This window comes from Hyla sarda, chromosome 13, assembly GCF_029499605.1.
Source record: "Hyla sarda isolate aHylSar1 chromosome 13, aHylSar1.hap1, whole genome shotgun sequence".
Classification (NCBI taxonomy): domain Eukaryota; kingdom Metazoa; phylum Chordata; class Amphibia; order Anura; family Hylidae; genus Hyla; species Hyla sarda.
Genome location: NC_079201.1, coordinates 20,398,837 through 20,423,349, shown reverse-complemented (window position 1 = coordinate 20,423,349; position 24,513 = coordinate 20,398,837). Strand labels below are relative to the sequence as shown.

Below are 24,513 nucleotides of genomic sequence, written 5' to 3'. Positions count from 1 at the left end.
CCCCATTTATAACATATACTTGTATATATGCAATAAGGAAGGATAACTGTTGGCTGAAGAAGTGTTGATCTTGCTGCCATTCTGATGTCCCTCACTAGGAGAACCCAATGTCGTCCCCATATGTTGAGCATGTGGTGCTGCAACCAATCCCTGGCCTCGGCGTTCTCTTCCTGCATGTATAGCAGGTGATTGTGAAGGCCACGTGTTCAGGGACATGACTACAGTATAGCAGGTGATTGTGAAGGCCACATGTTCAGGGACATCACTACAGTATAGCAGGTGATTGTGAAGGCCACGTGTTCAGGGACATCACTACAGTATAGCAGGTGATTGTGAAGGCCATGTGTTCAGTGTGCAGGGACATCACTACAGTATAGCAGGTGATTGTGAAGGCCACGTGTTCAGGGACATCACTACAGTATAGCAGGTGATTGTGAAGGCCACGTGTTCAGGGACATCACTACAGTATAGCAGGTGATTGTGAAGGCCACGTGTTCGGGGACATCACTACTGTATAGCAGGTGATTGTGAAGGCCACGTGTTCATTGTGCGGGGACATCACTACTGTATAGCAGGTGATTGTGAAGGCCACGTGTTCAGGGACATCACTACAGTATAGCAGGTGATTGTGAAGGCCACGTGTTCAGGGACATCACTACAGTATAGCAGGTGATTGTGAAGGCCACGTGTTCAGGGACATCACTACAGTATAGCAGGTGATTGTGAAGGCCACGTGTTCAGGGACATCACTACAGTATAGCAGGTGATTGTGAAGGCCATGTGTTCAGTGGGCAGGGACATCACTACAGTATAGCAGGTGATTGTGAAGGCCACGTGTTCAGGGACATCACTACAGTATAGCAGGTGATTGTGAAGGCCACGTGTTCATTGTGCGGGGACATCACTACTGTATAGCAGGTGATTGTGAAGGCCATGTGTTCAGTGGGCAGGGACATCACTACAGTATAGCAGGTGATTGTGAAGGCCACGTGTTCAGGGACATCACTACAGTATTGCAGGTGATTGTGAAGGCCACGTGTTCAGGGACATCACTACAGTATTGCAGGTGATTGTGAAGGCCACGTGCTCAGTGTGCAGGGACATCACTACAGTATAGCAGGTGATTGTGAAGGCCACGTGTTCATTGTGCAGGGACATCACAACAGTATAGCAGGTGATTGTGAAGGCCACATGTTCAGTGTGCAGGGACATCACTACAGTATAGCAGGTGATTGTGAAGGCCACGGGGACATCACTACAGTATAGCAGGTGATTGTGAAGGCCACGTGTTCATTGTGAAGGGACATCACTACTGTACGTCTGGCAGGGAACACCGCAGTGACAGCGAGCTGAGGGAGTTAGTGTGTATATATAAATACTTATTTATTTTCTATTTTTCACCCTATTCCCTTATCCTATGAAATATTTAAAAGATGCTTAAAAACCACTTTTTATGAATGGTATGCTAGAAAGATAGAAGAGAACAGTCAATAGAAAGAGAAAGGGATGGACCAAAAAATGAGTGTAAAGAGCAGGATATAGAGACTGAAATAATTAGGAAGTGCAGGATCAAGAGATCAATAGTGAAAGCTAGATAGAGAGGTAATGTGATATAGAGACAGAGATGGGGAATGCTGGGATGTGAGAGAGATGGATTAAAGGGGTATTCCGGCTTCATTCATCTCATCCCCTATCCAAACGATACGGCACCCGCGATCTCGGTGCAGCCCCCGACATTCTGTGTCAGGCGCTGCCTCTGAGACGGGGAAGTGGCGTCACGGACACGCCCCCTAGTTACATCACACCACACCCCCTCCATTCATGTCTATGGTGGGGGCGTGGCGGCCATTATGCCGCCTCCCATAGACATGAATGGAGGGGGCGTGGCCGTGACGTCATGTCCCCATCTCTGAGGCAGCATCCAGCACAGAATGCCGGGGCTGCACAGAGATCGCGGGGGTCCCCAGCGGCGGGACCCCTGTGACCATACATTTTATCCCCTATCGTTTGGATAGTGGATAAGATGCCTAAACCCGGAATACTCCTTTTAATAAAACTATGGAAGAATAGAGAGATGAACAGAGAGCTGGGTGAATAGTGCTGGATAGAGAGAAGGGGAGCGAAAGGTGAGCGAGATGGAAGAATAGGGGAAAAAGGGGGAGAGAAAGGAGACATATTGAAGTATATAGAGAGAGAAATGTAAGACTGGAGAAAAATGGAAGCGAGAACGTTTGGTAGAGAAGCTTGGTGAGTTTGCTGGATTGATAGGCAAATAGTGTATGAGAGCCTTGGAAAGTGCTGGATCAAGACAAATGGTAAAAGATAGAGAATGAAGGATAGAGAGGAAGATAGAAGGATCAGTAGAGAAATAGAAAGTGATGGACAAATGGAGAGCTAAACAGATTGCCAGAGCGGGATGGATGACGATCAATAAAGTGGGATTGTGTGCCGGAGAGGTGAGAACTATATATCCATCTCATAACTCTGTATATTTCATTACGCTCCCCTCCAAATGGTACATTTATATGATTAAACTCGAATACTAAATACATTTCTATATTTTGGATAGATTACACCTTAGTGTCATGTTAAAAGGGGTACTCCGCCCCTATACACCGTATCCCCTATACAAAGGATAGGGGATAAGATGTCTGATCACGGGGCTCCCGCTGCTGGGGTCCCCCACAATCTCCCAGCACCTTATGTTCGTTTACAGCATCAGGTGCAGCGCCGGAGGCTCGTGATGTCATGGCCACGCCCCCTGAATGCATGTCTATGGGAGCGGGCGTGACATCAGTCACGCCCCCTCCTGTAGACTTGCATTGAGGTGGCGAGGCTGTGTCGTCACTAGTGGGTGTGACTATGGCGTCACGAGCCTCTGCATCGCCAGTCATCTAGCACGGAGTGAACTTTGCTCCGTGCACCGGATGTCTGGGGTGCTGGAAGTCGAGATCGCAGGGGTCCCTAGCAGCGGGACCCCCGTGATCAGACATCTTATCCCCTATCCTTTGTATAGGAGATAAGATGTCAAGGGGCAGAGTACACTTTTAAGTCCTTCAACATGGTCTGCACCCAGCTCTGCCATGCACAGTCCATGTCCTGTTGATGGTCTGTGCCGGGGACCTTGATAAAAGTAAGAGCCATCTTTTGATGTTGGCGGACCGACCAATCTGACAGCAGTCCTTGTCCCTGTTTGCCCGGCAGCGTGTTACTTGTATAGTCTTGCCTGGGCTCGGATGTGGTTTCTGATTTTTACATATGGTATATTTATCCTGATGACTGGTTTCACCGCATGTCGTGTAAACAAAATTTCACTTGTATCAACAATTTCTAGAAATGTTTAAAACTCACAAATGACTTTTGTATTAATAGTGAATCGGCTTGTTTTTTATTTATTTATTTTTTGCCCAAAGTTGCCTAAGCACCTTTTGTCTTGGTTATCGTTCTAAAATGCTTTTGGCACCCTATGACTTTTATTTCGAATTACTTATTATTATTTATTATGATATTTTATTATTGTTAATATTTTTCCCAATTCAATTTCTTCTAGTTATCCATCATAAATACCTGATACAGTCATAAAAGTTAAACAGATTTGTCAATTACTTCTGATTAAAAATCTTAAACCTTCCAGTACTTATCAGTTGCTATATGTTCCACAGGAAGTTCTTTTCTTTTTTAATTTATTTTCTGTCTGACCACAGTGCTCTCTGCTGACACCTCTGTCCATGTCAGGAACTGTCCAGAGTAGGAGCAAATCCCCATAGCAAACCTATCCTGCTCTGGACAGTTCCTTACATGGACAAAGGTGTCAGCAGAGAGCACTGTGGTCAGACAGAAAGGAAATTCAAAAAGAAAATAACTTTCTCTGGAGCATACAGCAGCTAATAGGTACTGGAATTAAGATTTTTTAATAGAAGTAATTTACAAATCTGTTTAACTTTCTGGTACCGGTTAATTTTAAAAGTTTTCCACCGGAGGACCCCTTTAATCTCTCTCTGTTTTACCTCCTCTGTGCTGTCTGTAAAAGGAAAGCAGACAACTTAAACACATCCCTACCCCTTTATAGATTCCCACCTTGTCATTTGATGCCAACCCGAAATGGGAGGGCATAAGACAATGTTAGGAAGACTGTATTTTGAATTTAGCCCTATAAGAAGCGATGGGATTTAAGTAGGGTTCTTCATAGCTGGGGCTAGAATTATTGCTTATGTGGATATTGAAAAATGTAAAAAAATGGTTGAAACGCGTTTCCAGTGTCTATCGACAAGACTTGACCTTTACTATTCACCCATCCGTATTCCTTAGAATTGGCGCTTAAGGACATAAATGTATCATAAGGTACATGTAAAGATTAGATTTCTGTTTCCTGAGTCACCCTTTAACTATTTCCTCATAACTGTGTAATTATTGAGGGTTGTATAGAAGGAAATCCTACAGATATTAAGTTATGGATTTGTCCAGAACCGTGAGCTATGGACAAATATTAATAATAAAGTAATATGAGTGTTAGTCAACAGGGACATTAAGACCATATACGGACCACTGGTAACAAATTATTAATACAACTAATATACGTACTGATAGAAGAGCGTTCAGACTGCCAAAGTAATGATACAATTGAGATATATTTATAAAAAAAAATAAAAATAATAATAATAAATATATATGTATATATATATATATATATATATATGTATATATATATATATGTATATATATATATATATATATATATATATATATATATATATATATACGGTAGATAGAGATATATAGAAAATGAATAGAATTTTTTTTTACTTAAATTAAATTCTTAGGTCACATCTTAACTCAATTTTAAAATTTAGCTAAAAATGTATTTATTTTTTTATAATGAAAATAAAAAAAATAAATCAATAAAATAAACAAATTACCGGTATATAATTTTCTTTTTTCTGTACCATAGACCTTGTTATATTGTTATACTTGTAAAGCTGCCCATGTCTAAAAATACGTTTTTAAATAAAGGTCTTTACTCTTCTTTCTAAGAACTTCTCTGCCCAACCTCAAATATACTCCACGGTAGCATTTCGGCCTGCGCTGCCCTCCTCCATGGACATCTCCATGATTATAGGTCTATGCTTATACATATATAGCGCCATGTTTTTGTTTTGATAATTTTAGATTTAAATACATTTTAGAATTTAAAAACATTTTTTTATTTTTTATTTATTTTTTACGAATTTCTATTCCTGCTGTACGCCAGGTTTAACCTACTTTTTTTTTTGTTGTTTACCGCTTGCTTTTCACATGGTAGTCAGTTTTAGAATAACACAGTAACTGTTATTGCTGCCGGCTTGATGAGCTGTGAATTCTAATGAATTTCTCTGTGCTATAATGGGATTACAATTAGCGCATGGATTAAACTGTGCCATGAAAATCACCAACACTGAGCATTACCAGTTGGGAGAGTGGTGACAACAATGTCCTATGTGTCTCCAAGAGAAAGCCGCCAACCCATGTCTAGCTCCCATTGTTTAGGACATAGACGTGGGGACACAACTGGAGTGATTTTTTGTTTTATTGGGATACTGGGGGCAGGAGATTTAAGCATTTTTGCTAAATGTGTTTGAAAAAAATTTTTGTACAGGAATTTTTTAATTTAAAATTTTCAAGATTTTTATCTGGTATTTTGAAACGGACTCCAGGGAAGGAAAGGGTTACCTAAAAGAAATAATTCTGTGAATGAGCAGTTAATTAATTCAATCTGAAAGTGTTGCTGTGAGATATAAGTGGCTCGAATTTTGGCACCATTCCACGCTGTGTAGCCAGGAATATCACACACCCTTTTTAAGCCTGTGGTGATTTCTTATTATGGACGTTCTCAATAATTTACCTGACATGATCTGTGTGGATCTACCTGCAGTCTGCGCAGTCTTCCCCCTAGCAGGGGGTCTGAAATAATTACCGAATGCCTCGCCGCAAGATAGGATGTTTGGAGAACAGAGGCCGACATGGAGAATTATAGAAGTTTATTTTAAGGGTAGATATCAGGGCACAGGGCCAAATGAATACTATTGGGCATCCCAAAATTAAATCTTAATGTGAATTCCTTTTTTTATTTATTTATTTTTATTATATTGTAAATTTTGAGTAGTTGTGTGGAATGGACATTAAAAAAAACTCACCAGGCTTCATATCCTCTTATAAAAAAAAAATAAAAATACAAACCTTGGGTAACAAAAATTGGGCCTGATCACTAATACTTAGACTCGACAGTCTAAATATGTGCCAGATATATCCCAGTGGCTCGTGCTGTTTGGTCAATTTGGTGCCTCTTTAGACTGTCTAGTCTAAGTATAGTGTATAGTATTTTGAGCCACATTTTACAGCTGAAAAAAACAAACACCCACGCTTTTTCAGGAAAAACACCCCACTGGATCAAGCCATACAGCTTGTCAAGACATAAAGATGTCTAAAAAGTTTGTAAAACACATAATACATGTGGAACCTGTCATATAGGCCAGTTTTGGTGCTTTTTGAATAGCAAATCTGTACCACTGTTTGTGTCTGAAAATGTGTTTTTTTTTTGTTAACTCCCCCCACCCTTTTATGAATTGACCACCAGTGCCAATGACCTTCTGTAAAATAGGACTAAATCTGCAGTCAATATCGTAATACCCAGCCATAAGAGAGGCCTTTTGCTATAACCTGCAGTTTGGGTGAATCCTTCATATACTACTCCTGTCTATGGTGGCACCATCCTAGTCAACAGGAAAAACTTATATGGTACTAAGGCAACCTAAGGCTAGGTGCACCCCACTCTTGTGGTTTACACTGCATAGGCCAAGGCACAGAAGTTTATAGACTGTACGTGATTGTCAACCTAGCGTCACATGGTCATGGTGTAACAGAGCTCAATTGTGATGTGATAAGTTGCCCCTGGTATTAAAGATAGACCACATAGACCAATGTAGGCTGTTGGCTGTGTCACAAAGCTTGTTGTATTTTTGCTATATATTCTTTGCCTAGTGTGGTCAAAATATTTGTGATTGGGGTCTTTAGTTGTTGAGTAGATGACCACTTCCTTGATTTATACATTTGTTTTTTTGTCTGGTTGTTGTCCATGTAAAGGAGCTATTGGACACACGACACAAATACCCAAGACCAACAATGTTCTATTGCAAATGCCAGCAATTGGTCACCTATACACGACTATCAATGGTTTATAGAATGGGCACAAGAGTGGCTCCTATCATGGTCTGAATAGTGTGAGACTGAATATTGTGAGTAGATGTCTACAGCTCTTGCCGATTCCTAAGTTAAATGGCTTTCAATGCCTGTCTACTTGAGATGTTGCCACAATGTGTCTCATTTTGGACGCAATCTATTTTTTAAAGTAGTACTTTTCAATATCACATTGGTTCCTACTTCCAAGCATGGAAGATCCTAGTTTGTGGGCTCCACTTTAGACCATTCCCTTACCAAAAAATAAAACACAGAAGAGCTCGAGAAACCAATGAGCTGTAGATTTGTAGTGTCCCAGCTATGACATTGTGGGAAATTACCTATGGCCTGCAAAAGACAAAGCTAATAGACCATGACCACATCTGTTGGCTGAGGCAATCAAAAGCCTGTAGACCACGTCATTGGGTATGTAGGCCCGAGGTATTAACACAATCACACACAACATTGCTATCAATGTTACACGTTTCTACTGACCACAGTTTATGGCACTTGTCATATAGTATTGTTGTAATAGATCTGTCATCACATGTCTAGATTTCCTCCATCACATGTATCTTCTTCCTCCCCGTTTCTCTCTTCCCCCAACTTTGCATGCAATCCTTGTATTTATTTTGCCATAAATTAAGGAATATAATCAATATTTAGAGAGGACAGATAGATTTATTCCATTTGCATAAACAGATTGAGTGGCTGTTTAGCCGATATTTCAGCATGTCAGGCTGTTTTATTGGACAAATTGATTTACGACTGAGGTAGAACGGATTGGAGGAGACTCGGTGCTGATAGGAAGGAGATTTAGAGGGACAGAGTAGGGAAGGCAGTGCAGAGGGAAGAGGTCAGGGGGAGTCTTGCTCTTTCCAAGATATGTTCTTTACTACGTGATGTTGAAATGTTTCTAGCTTTTAGTACATTTAGGGAAACTTATCTTTTTTGGTTTTACAATTATTACCATTGTCTTAGAAGAGACACGTCAGTCATGACCACCTTCAAAATCTCATGTTGACCATGTTAAGAAAAATTTGAACAATTCCAAAAATAAAATAAAAAAATAATTCTGAAATGTTTCTGGTCTTGGGCCTTACTTCAGTGTCCAGTTGTCTTACCAAAAAATGGACACAAAAAGAAACCTCTTTATCCTATGGTGAATGGTTCAACTTGACTTTGAGTTTTTGAGTGAAACTTTTCTAGGTCATGTTTATTGGTGTTTGAGTTGACACACACGTCTTTTTTTTTTTTTTTTCAATATGGATTTATTTGTGAAAAAATTATGACCAGTTCCCCATGGCTTAGTTAAGTTTGTATAATAATTTTATGTAAAGAGGGAAGGCTCTCCTTTACATCAGGGGACATTAGAGGTCAAGATGGCTTCGATTATCCCTATAGAGGTTACGTTGATGCCAGGACAAAAGAAGCATTTATGAGACCTTCACATGGTTCTTCCTCTTGAAGATCCTACAAGAAGCGTTCTTCCATTTTGTTAGGGACTGGAAATGGTTTCTGCTTTATGCTCCCGGACCCATCACGAGTGACAACTCTGCTCATCCACTTTAATTAAAGAAAGTAATGAATGAAACAGAACACAATGACCGGCTTGTAATCAAAGCCCTTGTAATATGACACATGCACAGTGAGATCAGCCCCCCTGTCCTGTACATGTATGATTCTGCATGTACGTTACATGATACTGGGTAAGAATACTCTGCCCCATTAGAGCTAAATGAGTAGTTGGCTGGAGGTGCCTTAGGCTTCATGAATAAATAAGATTTCATGATGGCAATAATAATAAAAAATAATAATAAAAATAATAATAAAAATAATGATGATAATAAATTAATAATTTATTTATACACCTATTAATTTTGATTTTATATTTTTATTGTGTGTGTGTGTGTGTGTGTGTGTATATATATATATATATATATATATATATATATATATATATATATATATATAAAAATTATTTTTTATTTTAATTTTATATTTAATGAATTCATTATTTATTTACTACAAAACCAGTTACTATGGGCTCCTGTATAGATGTGGCCCAGCCTTGAACCTTTTACAGTTGTCTACAAGGGCGACTTAAAGGGTGAGTGTAGATGCAAGTGGTATTAACAGGAACACTCCAGTAAATGTTAACATGTTAAGTAAGGAAACATGTGATGATAAATATATTTTTCTAAATATTGTTTTTCCTTGCCCGTATGTTATTGCTATCATGCCTTGGAGTAGGACATAAATTTCTTATTTTCTCTACAGTGGGAGGAGCCATATTCTGTACACTTTGTCGCCATCTAGTGAGTAAATAGTGTAAGAGCAGGCAAGCCTGAGAAGGTAAACCAATGTTTCCCAACTAATGTGCCTCCAGCATGCACGGAGTTGAACTTTTGCAATAGCTGGAGGCGCACTGGTTGGGAAACAATGAGTTAAACTATACTCTGAGCACAATATTTCACTGCCCCCTATAGACTAGATAGGGGAGCAATCCGACCACTATGTATTTCTGCCTCTAAGGAACGTCAGTCCCCATTATATGCAGGTGTCTGGAAGCGGTTTGCGTGATCAGATGTTTATTGTGTTATCGCAAAAAGAAAAGAAAAACAAGATATAATTGTGATTTATTGTGAAGAATGCTTTGATTTTTCTTTTTGGTTTCTTGCTCCATGAACAAAGGAATGAAGTCTGCAGCAAAAAAAAAATTATAAAAAAATGAAGAAAAACCAGATTGTCCCACTCTTCATAGGCTTTGGGGAGAAAGTTGAATGCTCTTCAGTTGCTGTAATCTCTGTCGGTTGACAGATCTAGAATAAGATAATTAGACAGTTTAAACTGTGTTAAATTTAGAAAAAGTTAAATAAATACATTAAAAAACTGATTTTTTTTGTTTGTTAAATGGGCACTCCTCTCAGATTTAAAATAAAACTTTTTGTATTTAGTGCATCTTGGCAAAATATTAACCTATCTAATATACTTCATAAAAAAAAATGCATTTCCATTTTTATAGAAATTATGGCTTATAAAAAAAGACCACTAGGGGTCCCAATACTATTCAGAACATAATCCTGTCCAGCTGCAGCATCATTTTTGTCCCAGCTGAAGCACAAGCTGGGATAAAGTCCAGGAAGTGAGGGCGGGACTAGCACTCCTTTGTGATCACTCCAGTCCTGTCTCAGCTACAGAGGGTTATGGAGCAGCCTGCAGTGATTGGATGAGGAGACCAAGCACAGCAGACTCAGGAAGGAAGTGAATGCATGGGGAGTGAGGGCGGGCTCAGTGCTTGCCTCAGACACGCCCTTTCCTGAGCAGTGGATTTGAAAATGAGTGAGCAGCAGAACAGAGAGATTTGTAACATAAAAAAAAGACCCCTTAAAAAAGACATGTAAAGCATCTGCATGACCTAGTCCTAGTAAGTGACTTTTATAAGCATTTTTTTTTCTGTCATCTAAAAAAAGAAATATAATTTATATATATATTTTATTTTTTTAAACATACATGAAGCAATATATCAAATAGTGTACATTGTATGTTGCCAGGATAGCAACAATCTATAGGCATGTAATGCCTCTGCTTGGCACGAACCATGTCGGTCTCGGTTATACATCCCATGCAGCCTTAGCCAATCATAGCTCATCTCAAACTGAACTGCTCTGGGCTGTGCATAGCAGAGTGAGGGAGGAAGTTCTCTCCTGTATGGCTTCAGATGATGCCACGCCTGCTGGGGAACCCCCTTTCCTATTCTGTGAATCTGACTGAGATTGAGCAGGAAATACAGAGCAATATCAAGGTAGAAAACTAAAAAATATTAAAAATAAATAAATAAGGGCAGGGGGTGGTTTATCATGATGGGGGCACTGAACTAGAATGATTTATAATATTTAACAAGATCATGAGAGGTACTCTTTAACATGTCTAATTCTTTCTGCGTTCCCTCGGAAATGCATTGCCATCTATGGAAATGGAGCATCTCCGAGCGGTCCTAGTGCAGGCATGTTCTGCTGGCGCTTGCTGTTTGCGGAATGTCTGATGGAAATTTTACGGGCGGGACATGGCCTTACAAAAAGTTAAAGAACACTGCTATAGAACTGAGGTGGACGCGAGCCTCAGATGCCAAGTTGGCAGCGCTGCATCCTTTAACCAACTAGATTATGCACATTTATGCCAGCCTGGCCTGGTACCTGGGGTACAGGCTAAGTTTTTATAGAAGACCGCTTTAATTCTTGACTCTCTCTACGTATAGACTTGCCCGGTTGGCATTTTGATTTGTTGTCGTCACACACCACTACAGAGCATGGTGGCACAGTATAAACACAAGGCAGAGCCTATCTATCCATCATAGACACTGTTAATGAGAACGAGCGCTGCTGTATTACAGAAACTTCCTTTCACCAACCATCATTCCGAGCGCTGCCAGCCATCCTCTGACTAATACCCCTTGTTCAGTACACAGTACGGACGCTAAAAAGCATCGAGTTTCTATGCCACGTTCTCACCGAGCCAACTTGCGGCCTGGCGCTGCCAGCTCATGCTTTGCTCCTTGGTGCCTCCCTGACCCGTTGCTTTCTTTTTTTCCCTTCTCTCTGACTCTACAGCCTTGTTCACATTAACCGTGAAGGGCAGAAATGATCCGGCAGCCCCTCCGGGGAGATGAATTTGTGAAGCAGAGAGTGTTACCAACTGATTTAAGCTTACAATTCCCTGCTCAAACAGCCCTTTAAATGATTAAATAGCATTGCGAAAAAAAAGCGTTATCTGTAGTGATGACTGCGGCTCGCCGTTTATTAGACTTTAATGTATTGGCTTTTTTTTTTTTTCATTTTATTTATTCTGTGATTGTAATATTTGTTGTGGAACACATACAATCAACTATGCCCCTGCCTTTTTTTCCTCCCACCCCTCCCCTTGCGTCTTAAAGACACACGCTGCCTAAAGTTAAGACATGCCGCAATCTATTTTAAGGGATCGTACAGGATAAAAAATAAATAAATAAATAAAAAAAAAAAAACTGGCTGCTTACTTCCAAAGATCAGTGCCCCTACTTTCACAGGTTGTGTTTGGTATTGCAGCTTCTAACGCAGTGTTTTCAAAACAGTGTGCCACCAGCTGTTGCAAAACTACAACTCCCAGCATGCCCGGACAGCCGTTGGCTGTCCGGGCATGCTGTAAGTTGTAGTTTTGCAATAGCTGGAGGTTCACAGTTTGCAGGGTGATCAGGGGAGTTGTATAACTCTGCATCTAATTATTGCATGCTGGGAGTTGTAGTTTTGCAATAGCTGGAGGTTCACAGTTTGCAGGGTGATCAGGGGAGTTGTATAACTCTGCATCTAATTATTGCATGCTGGGAGTTGTAGTTTTGCAATAGCTGGAGGTTCACAGTTTGCAGGGTGATCAGGGGAGTTGTATAACTCTGCATCTAATTATTGCATGCTGGGAGTTGTAGTTTTGCAACAGCTAGTGGCACACTGTTTGGAAATCACTGTCATAACCCATTCAACTTTAAATAGAGCTGCAGTACTGGACATGGCCTGTAAGCAGATGTAGCGCTGTGTTTGCCTTAAAGAGGCACTCCTCCAAAGGATAGGGTGTCTGATAGCTAGTGCGCTAGGCTTCGGAGGGGGGGGGGGGGGCCGTGGTCATCCTACTCCCTCCATGACTAGAGGTAAATGGAGGGGGTGTATCGCCCACAGCTTCAGGCTGCGTCGCCTGTAATCCGGTACAGAGCGGAGATCGCACCGTGCATGCGGATTACCGGGGGGATGGGGATGCGGAGCAGAGCAGGAGACCCCCTGCGATCAGACACTTATCTCCTGTGGATAGGGGATAAGTTGCCTAGGAGCGGAGTACCCCTTTAAGTAGCTATCTTTCTGGACTAACACTAGCCTGACATGGCTGATAACAGGAAACAATAGAAGCTGGTGCTATCCCGTTTGCTGCTGAGAATGGCAAAAAAAGGGAGCAGAGTATATGCCCACAAGGCCCTTTTGTCCTGGGGAGGGGGCACATCTGCAGCTAGGATAAAGGGACCAATATTAATATTTGTATGGGGATAGAGTAAGAAATCTAATCCAGTGTTTGTGTCCCTTTTAAGTGCCCATCCTGGTTTGGTGCCGGAGATGGAAAGCAGGGACAGGGTTAACACCGAAGGTGACTCATGGTGAGGTTAGGGAATCTCCGCTGACAGGACAGTCAGGAATGTCAGTGACATCACAGCTCATTCATTCATTATAATCTGGGAGTCGGAAAAACGCATCCCTGCAGTCTGAAGTGGCGCTGGCCGCCATCGGGCACTCAATGCCAGCCGTCTATTTCCTTTTCTCCCCCCCCCCCCCTCCATTATCTATTGTAGAAAATTCTGGGTTTCATCCTCTTAGATATAGGTCAGGTTGGGTCGACAGTAAGGCTATGTTCACATGGCCGGAAAACGCGGGCGGACACTCCACAAATGGAACATGCCGGCGCTAGGACCACTTGGAAATGCGCCATCTCCATAGACGGCAATGCATTTCCGAGCCGGGTTCCGCAGAATGAAATGACAGGTCAATTCATTCTGTGGAGGCCGTAATTTGAAGTTCTGCGCCAGATGTTTCCGGATTGGAAATGCTGCTGTGTGCACGATGCAGCAGAATTCCATTAAAAACAATGGGACTCTGCTTCAGGGGATTTCCAAATAGAATTTTTCTGCCAGATTTCGTGTGAAAATTATGCCGTGTGAACAAGGCCTAAAGGGTTCAGTAGACTCTACTGATTTGATTGGCTGAACGGAGACACCTAGTGACCCGGTTGGGGAGGTATGAGATATTTTGGGTGGGCTCAAAAAGGCGGGCTGCTGCGCTTTTTAGTCTGCTGAAAATAACGCATGTGGCATGATCGGAGTAACTCGGAGACTAGGTTCGCCATTGAAATCAATGGGGTCTGCTTCTCCTGTTAACAGGACCATCCTATACGCTACCATCCTTTTTTCGGTGGGATGTTGAAGGATATGACTAGAGATGAGCGAATTTACAGTAAATTCGATTCGTCACGAACTTCTCGGCTCGGCAGTTGATGACTTATCCTGCATAAATTAGTTCAGCTTTCAGGTGCTCCGGTGGGCTGGAAAAGGTGGATACAGTCCTAGGAAAGAGTCTCCTAGGACTGTATCCACCTTTTCCAGCCCACGGGAGTACCTGAAAGCTGAACTAATTTATGCAGGAAAAGTCATCAACTGCCGAGCCGAGAAGTTCGTGACGAATCGAATTTACTGTAAATTCTCTCATCTCTAGATATGACTAAAAGGAGCAACAACGCAGTGTGAACGTAGCTTAAAGGCCCTATTATGTGGTCTGACGCTGACTGTAAACGAGCGCCGATCACTGTCCCTCTTACTTAGGGCAATATCTGCCTGTCGCCCATAGGGCCCCTAGGATATGGCTGCCCTGGGACAACCCAGATTGCATCGCAGTGTCACCTGCCTCCATCATGACAAATACAAGTAAATGTGGTCATGTTGGAAGCCGCAAACTGCAGCGACTGCGGCCAGAAATTGATCCTTGATCGATTTTTATAAAAAACCTTTCTGGTGACTGTTGGGTCGCAACGCGACCACATTCGTTTTAATTAGTTGTGGTGCAGCTGCTACCCCCTATATGCTTCACACCAGTAGTCTTCGTTGTATAACTACAACCCCCAGCATGCCCGGACAGCCGTTGGCTGTCCGGGCATGCTGGGAGTTGTAGTTTTGCAACAGCCAGAGGTTCACAATTTGGAGACCAATGCTTTACGCTATTTTTAATACCGACACTATGTTGCTTTTGGCGCTTCGTAGGTTAACTTGTCCATTCCGGGGCGGCCGCCAACATATGGTTAATGGATCAGCTGCGAGTGAATCCACGCTTAATAATAGTAGGATTCCTTCTCTTTGGGATCGGCCATCCCCAGTGAATGTGACACACCCGCTCGCAGACCATTTTTAGTCCTATTTGTCTGTTTCGGAGATTTTTCTCCCTATTATGGGTACAAATATGGGCCGCTCTGTACCGCCGCCATTTCCATGTAAGTTTACCATAAAAAATAAAAATTGAAAAAAGCGTACAAGGCAGGTAGCACTGAAGGAACTTTATGGGGACCAAACAGTGCCTTGAAGGGGTTAAACATTCACCCTACAGGACGGGCCGTCATATGCTGGACTTGTATGCAGATGTAGCAGAGCTGAGCACCTAGAGATTGGCGCTGTTTTGTTTGCGTGTTTATCATTCTGTAGTTTAACCTACAGTCCTATGTAAATTCTGGGGGGGGGGGCCAAATGGCAAACTCGGCTTTATTGTGCCTGCGACACGATGGCGGGGGGAGTTATCAAGCCGTCTTTTTATATTAAGATTTTCTTTGTTGCCCATAGCAACCAGTAAGAGTTCTTTCACTTTCCATATTGCTGTGGTAAAATGAATGCTGAGCTGGCATTGGTTGCTATGGGCAACAATGAGAATCTCAGGTTGTGTTCACCACTGTCCTGCCTGGAATTGGCGCTTATTTTGCACAGAATTTACTGTGAAAATAAGCTCCGAAATCCAACGTTTTTTTATGTGGTCTCTGCTCGGACATGTGCGGTCACTGTTCCGCCATAGCAACGAACATGTTAATTCGAAATCTGAAATTCGGTGACAGAGTTTTCTTACTCAAATGCTCAGTAGTGTGTACGGTGCATTGAAAACAATGGGAGGCTGCTGTTCCGGAATTTCTGTAGTGTGAATGCACGCTTATTAGGATCTCTGCTTGCTGGCAGTGAATGGAATAAATCTGCAGGACATTTTAGGATGCATTCAGGTAGCGGATCCTTTGCGAGTTTTCCGTGGTGGATTTTCTGTGACTGAAAATCTGTTGTGGCTACAACCTGCTGCAGAAAACCTCCACCCATGTGAATGTGCCCTTAGGGCTATGTTCACACGGCAGAATGTCTGTGCGGAATGCTGCATAAATCTTCCGCACGGAGGTTCCGCAGCAGCAGTCCCAATGATTTCAATGAGAAGTTTTGGCGGAATCCGCAAGGAAATACATTGCTGCCTATGAGACGGTACATTTCCGAGCGGTCCTAGTGCAGTCTGGTCTGTGGAATGTCCGCACGGAGATTTTCCCTGTGGACATTACACTGTGTGAACATAACCTTACAGCGTATCAGAACTTTCTGTTTATGATGAGCCTGAGCTTGTTTATCACTAGAATGGGTTTTTCTTACCAATTGTAATCCAATGAATGTTCTTTTCACTGACAGTAAGCAGAGATCTTGAAAATATTACATTCGAAAGCGGTAGAAATTCGTACGGGCCTGAGCTTCAGTCTCGGACTCAATCCATAGGCAAAGTGACGCTGTTTCTTAAAGGGATATTCCAATGGAAAATATTTTTTTGTTATTGTTTATTTTTATCAACTAATGCCAGAAAGTTACAAAGATTTGTAAATTACTTCTATTTAAAAATCTTAAGCCTTCCAGTACTTATCAGCTGCTGTATGTTCCAGAGGAAGTTCTTTTCTTTTTGAATTTCCTTTCTGTCTAACCACAGTGCTCTCTGCTGACACCTCTGCTCGTTTTAGGAACTGTCCAGAGTAGGAGCAAATCTCTGGAGCAAACCTATCCTGCCCTGCTCGGGACAGTTCCTAAAATGGACAGAGGTGTCAGCAGAGAGCACTGTGGTCAGACAGAAAGGAAATTCAAAAAGAAAAGAACTTCCTCTGTAGTATACAGCAGCTGATAAGTACTGGAAGGATTAAGATTTTTTTAAATAGAAGTAATTTAGAAATAAAATAAAAAAATAAGAAAAAGGGGTACTCCATGCCTAGATATCTTATCCCCTATACAAAGAATACACCCCCCTCCCATAGACTTGCATTGAGGGGGCGGAGCCATGACGTCACCATCCTCCGGCCCCTGCATCGCCAGTCATCATTCACAGAGCTTCGCTTCGTGCACCAGGAGAGATTGGGGGGTTCCCAGCAGCGGTACCCCCCAGGATCAGACATCTTATCCCGTATTCTTTGGATAGGGGATAAGATGTCCAGGGGTGGAGTACCCCTTTAATGGTTGCAGTGAATTAAACCATAGAACACAGTCATACTTTAAATGTTTACATATTCTCTGCTTGCTGTCAACAAAAAGGGTTATCTATTGGTTACGCCAGTGTTTTCCAAACGGTGTGCCTCCAGCTGTGTCAAAACTACAACTCCCAGCATGCCCGGACATCTTCGCTTCGTGCACCAGATGACAGGGTGCTGCAGGAGAGATTGGGGGGGTTCCTAGCAGCGGGACCCCCAGGATCAGACATCTTATCCTGTATTCTTTGGATAGGGGATAAGATGTCCGGGGGTGGAGTACTCCTTTAATGGTTGCAGTGAATTAAACCATAGAACACAGTCATGCTTTAAATGCTTATATATTCTCTGCTTGCTGTCAACAAAAGGGGGTTATCTATTGGTTCAGCAGTGTTTTCCAAACAGTGTGCCTCCAGCTGTGTCAAAACTACAACTCCCAGCATGCCCGGACATCTTCGCTTCGTGCACCAGATGACAGGGTGCTGCAGGAGAGATTGGGGGGTTCCCAGCGGCGGGACCCCCAGGATCTGACATCATATCCCGTATTCTTTGGATAGGGGATAAGATGTCCAGGGGTGGAGTACCCCTTTAATGGTTGCAGTGAATTAAACCATAGAACACAGTCATGCTTTAAATGCTTATATATTCTCTGCTTGCTGTCAACAAAAAGGGTTATCTATTGGTTACGCCAGTGTTTTCCAAACGGTGTGCCTCCAGCTGTTGCAAAACTAAAACTCCCAGCATGCCCGGACAGCCTTCGGCTGTCCGGGCATGCTGGGAGTTGTAGTTTTGCAACAGCTGGATGCACACTGTTTGGAAAACACTGGGTTACACCCTGTAACTAGTCCTGTACCTCTGTCTGTTGGACATGGAGACTGTTTCCACTCACTGACAGCAAGCAGAAATCGTGTGTGAGGAAATGAAGCCCAAAGGAAATCTGCAGGCATCTAGGTGTATGAAGGTGTGGCCCTGAACATGTAAACGTCCTGTAGACTTGTTTTTTTGGATACCAGTCTCCTACACCCCCAATGTGCGCCCGTGGGCAGTCCTCGGGACGCCTGGTTTATAGAAAACAATTCGATTGTAACCACAGGATCTTCTGATTACGTTTCTGGCCAAAGCCACTTGTGCGAGAGAACAGGTCGTGTGAAGGGGCAGCGAGATGTGTTGTGCATGTGTGTGAACGTTGCGGATGAAGCCTGGGAACCTGGAACCGCTGGTCCGGCCTGAGCGACTGCACCTCTGGGACTAGTCCTTTAAGAGGCGGAGGGGGGGGGTGGGATCCTAAGACGCAGCTTCGTTCTCAGGAACCCGCAGACGGCCCCATCGCTGGTCCCTTCCGCGCTTCTCCGGCCATCCTGAGGCTTCTCCCTCTCACTTTCTAAACGAAAGCAAATGTTCGTAGTGTCTGTTTCCCATCCTGTCCTGTGCCAGCAGTGTCTCTGGTGTAGCATTAGGGGGCGCCCCCTGTCACCTGGTCTCCATATGTATCCGAGTTTGGTCCATATGCGTCCTGTTGACCTCCAGTGCCATACGTGTGTCCTGTGTTCCTCTATAGAACTTGGCTTGGGACAGAAAGGGGTTGGGTTACTCCATACAATAAAATGGGGGGGGGGGATATATTTTTATTTTCAAACATGTGTGGGAAATATGGGTCTGTACATCCCCCAGAGAGTCATGGGATGTGAATATCATCGGTCAAACACTCACACTCCACTGAATGTAAGGATAGGAAGAATTAAAGGGGTACTCCGGTGGAAAAAAAAAATTCTGATCAACTGGTGCCAGAAAGTTAAACAGATTTGTAAATTACTTTTCTATTAAAAAATTCAAATCCTTTCAGTACTTATCAGCTGCTGTATGCTACAGAGGAAGTTCTTTTCTTTTTGAATTTCTTTTCTTTCTGACCACAGTGCTCTCTACGGACACCTCTGTCCATTTTAGGAACTGTCCAGAGTAGGAGCAAATCCCCATATCAAACCTATCCTGCTCTGGACAGTTCCTGACATGGACAGAGGTGTTAGTAGAGAGCACTGACAGAAAGGAAATTCAAAAAGAAAAGAACTTCCTCCCAGTACTTTCTTTCAGTACGGTTCTTGTATCTCAGGTGCTTCTATAGACAATACATGGAGCGTGTGCCAACCTTACCACTCCATGCAGCAGTTCTGGAGATTGCGGGGAATCACATGGATTGGATTAACCCACCAACTCCCCAACAAATTTCACATTCAATGGGATTTAGCTGCAATACCACACACACCCTGAGGACAGGTGTGGTGTTTATTTATTCTTTTTTAAATGGGGGGGGGGGGGGGGGGTAGCAGCCATGTTTTTTTTTTTTTTTTTCTATAATCCTTTTCATCCTTTTTAAAGGGGTATTCCAGGAAAAAACTTTTTTTTTTTTTTTAAACAGAAAATTAAACAGATTTGAAAATTACTTCTATAAATAAAAAAAAAAATATATAAATATCTTAATCCTTCCAATAATTATCAGATGCTGAAGTTGAGTTGTTCTTTTCTGTCTGACAACAGTGCTCTCTGTTGACATCTCTGCTTGTCAGAGTAGAAGAGGTTTGCTATGGGGATTTGTTTTTACTCTTTGCAGTTCCCGAGACAGGTGTCATCAGAGAGCACTTAGACAGAAAAGAACAACTCAACTTCAGCAGCTCATAAGTACTGAAAGGATTAAGATTTTTTTTAATAGAAGCAATTGACAAATCTGTTTAACTTTCTGGAGCCAGTTGATATATATAAATAAATTTTTTTTTTTCTGGATAACCCCTTTAATGTCCAGACTGCACCACATTTCTGTCTTTAGTAAAATGGGCGCCGTCTTCATCGAAGTCGTTGTGTCACGGTTGAGTCGGTCGTAATTTTCTCAGCTGTTGGAATGCATGACGCCAGGGCGCTGGGGTGGGTGTGTGTCCGTCCGTGTGGCAGCCTGTCACTAGAAGGACTGTTTGTGTGTAAGACACTAGAAGTGTTCAGTTTTGTGAGTGCGCAGTGCGGTCAGGCACTGTGCCCAGGCAGATAAGCATCATATGAAAACAGAACAGGCCATGACACCAGTTGTAGACAGTGCTGAAACCCAAGTGGGAAGGAGGGGGCCGGGGACAGTGTCAATATATTCACAGAATCCGGAGAGACGCAGACTGGAATTCATCCTAAATCGTGGAGAAATTCCATAGCCAAAGACTTTCTGAAGATTTGATTGAGGAATTTCAAAAATGCCAAACATTGTAATAATATCCTTCAGAGGGTCCGATTCACAAAAAAAAGGGAACAAAATTAGACCAATATCCCAATGCCTTCACTTGTCTATGAAATCCTATTTAGGGTACGTTCACACCTAAAGGATCCTGCGCGGATTTGATGCGCAGGATTTGTAACTGCCGATTAGAAGCGGCGCTCAGTCATTTAGTTTACACTGAAATCTGCAGCAGAAAATCCTGTGCGTCAAATCGGCGTACGTGTGAGCGTTTGGAACAAACTGTTCCGGGAGCTCGTCACGTCATAGCCCTGCCCCCTCGTGATGTCACGCCCGCCCTCTCAATGCAAGTCTATGGGAGGGGGCGTGACGGCTGTCACGCCCCCTCCCATAGACTTGCATTGAGGGGCCAGGGCGTGACATCAGGGGGGGGGGGGGGGCTATGACGTCACGAGCTCCCGGCTCCAGCGTTCGGAACAGTTTGTTCCAAATGGAGTACCCCTTTATTCCACTGGCTCCAGAAAGTTAAACAGATTTGTAAATGACTTCTATTAAAAAAAATCTTAATCCTTTCAGTACTTATGAGCTGCTGAAGTTGAGTTGTTCTTTTCTGTCTAAGTGCTCCCTGATGACACCTGTCTCGGGAACTGTCCAGAGTAGAAGCAAATCCCCATAGCAAACCTCTTCTACTCTGTGCAGTTCCCGAGACAAGCAGAGATGTCGGCAGAGAGCACTGTTGCCAGACAGAAAAGAACAACTCAACTTCAGCAGCTTTAAATTAATGGAAGGATTAAGATTTTTTAATAGAAGTCATTTATAAATCTGTTTAACTTTCTGGAGCCAGTTGATATAAGGAAAAAAAAAGTTTTCCTGAATTAGAAAAATTGGAAATTAGAAGAAAAATTAGAAGAAAAATTAGAAGAATTGGTTGTCCTGAATTAGAAAAACATGCCGCCATTCTTCCTAAAATGGTGCCGCTCTTGTCCACAGGTTGTGTTTGTGGTAATGCAGTTTGGCTCCATTCACTACAGTTGAGCTGAGGTACAATACTTGGGCCCTAGCTCAAATTATCCATACCATACCTTTCCTATAGGAAACAAAGTCCTGTCAGGTGCTGAACGAGGAGAGTGCAATATGTGTGGTGGGCCCTTTGGACCTGGGATTAAAGGGGTACTCCGGTAGAAAACTTTTTTTCATTTTTTTTTTCTTTAATCAACTGGTGCCAGAAAGTTAAACAGTTTTGTAAATGACTTCTATTAAAAAATCTTAATCCTTCCAGTACTTATTAGCTGCTGAATACTACAAAGGAAATTATTTTCTTTTTGGAACACAGTGCTCTCTGCTGACATCATGACCACAGTGCTCTCTGCTGACATCTCTGTCCATTTTAGGAACTGTTCAGAGCAGCATATGTTTTTTATGGGGATTTTCTCCTACTCCGGACAGTTCCTAAAATGGACAGAAATGTCAGCAGAGAGCTCTGTTACAAATAGAAAAAAAATTTCCTCTGTAGTATTCAGCAGCTAATAAGTACTGGAAGGATTAAGATTTTTTAATATAAGTAATTTACAAATCTGTTTAACTTTCTGGCACCAGTTGATTAAAAAAAAAAAAAATTCCACCGGAGTACCCCTTTAAGGGATGTTATATTTAAGGGGCCACACTTTCCTTCTTGTGATGGGGTCCTCTTTTCCTTATACACACCCCTTCTTGGTGACCTACAGAAAGAGACCACCATTTGTGCTCCTGCAGAGTAACAATAGGTAACTATGATATTTTGGAGGACAGGGTGACCTGAATCTGGATTAAAGAATGCCAGGTTAAAGGAATTTTGCTATCTGCTCAGTGAAGGACACGGCCTTTTACAGTCACTTTCCATATTTTGTATCCTTTGTAAATCTGTTTGCCAAGGAAGTTGTGTTTGTGTCTACTCCACACATTGATACCAGCTGGTCCTGACTGAGGTCTTGACTTTTTGCCAAACTACACGCCTCAGGGGTATACGTGGCTGGGGCGCTTAGTACCTTCATAACACTGATCCTAATTCTCAGTCCTATTGGACTGTAACCTCAGTTGCCTGTAATCCAGACCTACTGACCCACTTGCCACATAAGAAGGCACCTGCATTATAAATACTTCTTGTGGATATGGGCTGGGTTGCTCCAAAAAATGTCTGCAAGGGGCTTCTCCCAACAAAAAGAATTCCGTGAACAAATTATGGGATTGTTTTGTATTAAACAAACACTAGCCCAACATGTTTCCAATCTGAACCAGATTCTTCATCAGGAACCAGCAACTAGATGCATGTACCTGATGAAGAATCTGGTTCTGAATGGAAACCTGTTGGGATAGTGCTTGTTTTGTATTAAACAAGCACTATCCCAACGTGTTTCCAATCTGAACCAGATTCTTCATCAGAAACCAGCAACTAGATGCATGTACCTGATGAAGAATCTGGTTCTGAATGGAAACATGTTGGGATAGTGCTTGTTTACAATAAAATGATTCTGTATCCCTGGTTATGGCCCACTACATCTGTCTTTCTCATTGTTTTTTTCATGGAGTTTAGTGGTTGCTATTGGGCATGTAGGTCCAGATTTGGAAGCCCATCCTAGTGACTAGAATCTGTATGACATTAACGATCTGTAGCAGATTAGTATATCGGACTGTACTGCTAAGTGCATGACACAGACTTGTGGTCAGCCGTTAGAGCTGTCATTCATTTTGTGGGCACATTATCACAGTGTTCTTCACTATAGATGCCCCTTCCTCCGCCCATGAAGTGTATTTTGATGGTGCACTCCATTCCTTCATGTCTTGCTGCTTATAACTAGAAATGTATAATGGAAAACATGTTTGTCAGTCCGTCCTAGAAGTGATAATCGCATCTGCCAGTTCTCACACCTGTTATGCCCTAGGAAACATCTGGCAGTGCCAGGCGGTGTCATGACTGGATTTGGTCTGCTGGGCTTTGATCTCTGCTCTTCATGGAGGTGTCCTTGATTTAACTCTTTTCTTATTAGATTGTACATGGAACTAATCTGATGAGGCAACTGTGCCGTTACTCCTCATTTAAAGGGGCTGTGCAAACATACTTCCATAAGTCGGGCCATGAGGCGTTTAACAAATCAGTGTGAACAAATTGTATATGGGAACTCTTTGCTGCCACATTAAAGGAAAACTGTCAGCTTTCTTTCCCCCCCCCCAGTGGTGCTGGCTGGTAGTGCAGGAGACGCTGATCAGTCTGATGCTTACCGTGCCCGGATCCGCCGCGCCGTTCAGCCGTAATTTTCTATTTTTGGTATATGAGGTGCTAACTGGCACCGGCTGGGCTAACTGGCACTCTGACGACAGTGCCGGCCAGCTCATCAATATTCCTCCCCTAACTCTTCATTACAGAGTGGGGAGAAGAGGGAGAGGTGGAGGGAGGGGAGGAATATTGATGAGCTGGGCGGCGCTGCGGCTGGCGGCACTGACGTCAGTGCCAGTTAGCACCTCATTAGCATATACCAAAAACAGAAGATTAGGGCTGAATGGCGTGGCGGTTCCGGGGACGCGAAGCATCAAACTGATCAGCGTCCCCCGCACTACCGGCCAGTACCGCTGGTTAGTGCGGAGGGAGAAACCTGAAAGTTTTCCTTTTTAAAGGGGTACTCCGGAGCTCATGACGCCATAGCCCTGCCCCCTCATGACATCACGCCCGCCCCCTCAATGCAAGCCTATGGGAGGGGGCGTGACAGCCATCACGCCCTTTGCCATAGACTTGCATTGAGGGGGCAGGGCGTGACATCATGAGGGGGCAGCGCTATGGCGTCACGAGCTCCCGACTCCAGCTTCCGGAACACTTTGTTCCAAACAGCGGAGTACCCCTTTTAAAAGTCCCGAATCTATCAGTGCCATGTTGTGGTTGCCAGGAAAGTGGCCTAGCACCTATTGGTCTCAGTACAATCTTCCTAACCCCCCTAGGAAACCCCTAAATCTACCAAACCCCATAGCAGAAGCCTCATCTAAAACTAAAG

At 42.9% G+C, this 24,513-nt stretch overlaps 1 protein-coding gene across 4 annotated transcripts in view; it reads left to right on the top strand.

Annotated features, from left to right (window-relative positions):
* Positions 1-24,513, top strand: part of BAHCC1 (BAH domain and coiled-coil containing 1) — a 148,498-nt gene that overhangs the window by 51,723 nt on the left and 72,262 nt on the right. The window lies entirely within an intron of this gene.